This window comes from Cariama cristata, unplaced genomic scaffold (assembly GCF_000690535.1).
Source record: "Cariama cristata isolate BGI_N322 unplaced genomic scaffold, ASM69053v1 scaffold9149, whole genome shotgun sequence".
Classification (NCBI taxonomy): domain Eukaryota; kingdom Metazoa; phylum Chordata; class Aves; order Cariamiformes; family Cariamidae; genus Cariama; species Cariama cristata.
Window position 1 is genome coordinate 57,388 of NW_009637383.1, and position 1,510 is coordinate 58,897.

Genomic DNA, 1,510 nt, shown 5'->3' on the forward strand with positions numbered 1-1,510 from the left:
CAAGGGTGGTCTTCTGCGTGGTCACTGGCGGCAGAATGTGTTGCACAGTTGTCTTTTTGTGGGTGGAGGCTGCCAGGAGGAAACCAGAGGTCCATTGAGGATGAGGCTAAGAGGGGAAGGCAAACGAGGTGGGCAGAAGCCCAGGGCTGCATACATGTGCAGGAAAGGCAGCGTCTTGCTGCACTGAGTCTTGCTGGGCAACATGAAGGACAGGATATCTGCCTACTGTCCTAGAAAGTCTTCTCACCAAAATGGAGGGCCAAGGACAGTGCCTAAAGGGTCCGTTCCAATGGACAACCACCTTCTGCCTCTCCTCGCAAGAGGAGCCCATCCCGACTTTTGTGTCTCTCTCCAAGGATCAGGGACAGTGTACCCTCTGTCCCCTCCCAGACAGGCAGTCCAGGCTCCCTGGGAAAGAACTGTGCCCAGAACCATACTCAAAGCAGCTCTCCAAGGATCAGGGACAGTGTACCCTCTGTCCCCTCCCAGACAGGCAGTCCAGGCTCCCTGGGAGAGATCTGTGCCCAGAACCATACTAAAAGCAGGTCATACCAAAGTACCTATGTCAAAGGAATCGGGAATGGAGGGCAACTACCAAACCAAATACCCGAGCGTCCTGTGCTGCTAGAATGGAAGAAAGGAAGGAAGGATGGAAGCATGAGAGCTGGTAGGAAAAGGCAGAGATGTTAAAAGGGTAGGAGGGAGACTTACCAGGCTGTGAGGAGCTGAGCCATGCTGAGGTCACAGTTGAGAAAGCAGAAGATGCAGGTGATGGCAGTGGGCTGGTTTTGGCTGTGGAGGGTGCGAAGGACTCCGATGCAGGTAGCTCTTTAGGAGCACTTGTTGTTGGGGAAGAGGGCTTGGGCCTTAGTGTTGTAGGCGTAAGCTTGGGGCTGGTGGTTGGGGCCGATGTGGAGGAGACTGTGGAAGTGGCAGCAGATGTCAGCCGAGTGCTGAGCAGGCTGCTGGGGGCAGGTGGAGACCTGGGACTTGGAGCTGTCCTTGTCAGAGGGACTTGTGTGCTGGTAGCAGGGCTGGCCTCTCTGGATACAGAGGTCTTAGAGGTGCTAGAGGTCTTGGAGGTGCTGCTGGCAGAGGTGACGGTGGTGGTGGTCTTGTGCGTGGTCGTTGGTGGCAGAATGTGTGGCACAGTTGTCTCTTTGTGGGGGAAGGCTGCAGGAGGAAAGCAGAGGTTCATTGAGCATGGCAGGCCAAGAGGGGAAGGTAAGGGAAGTGGACAGATGCTCCGGGATGGGGTACGCGCAAAAAAAGCAGCCCCCTCTCTCACTGAGACTTACTCGGCAAGAGGGAGGATTGGGTGTCTGGCTCCTGCCATCAGCCCCCCATCCGGCTTCTCCCCCAAAATGGCGGGCCAAGGACAGTGCCTAAAGGGTGCCTTCCAATAGACAACCACCCTCTGCCTTTCCTCGCAAGAGCAGCCCATCCAGACACGCGTGTCTCTCTTCAAGGGTCAGGGACAGGATACCGCCTGCAGCGTCGCATCACGGCC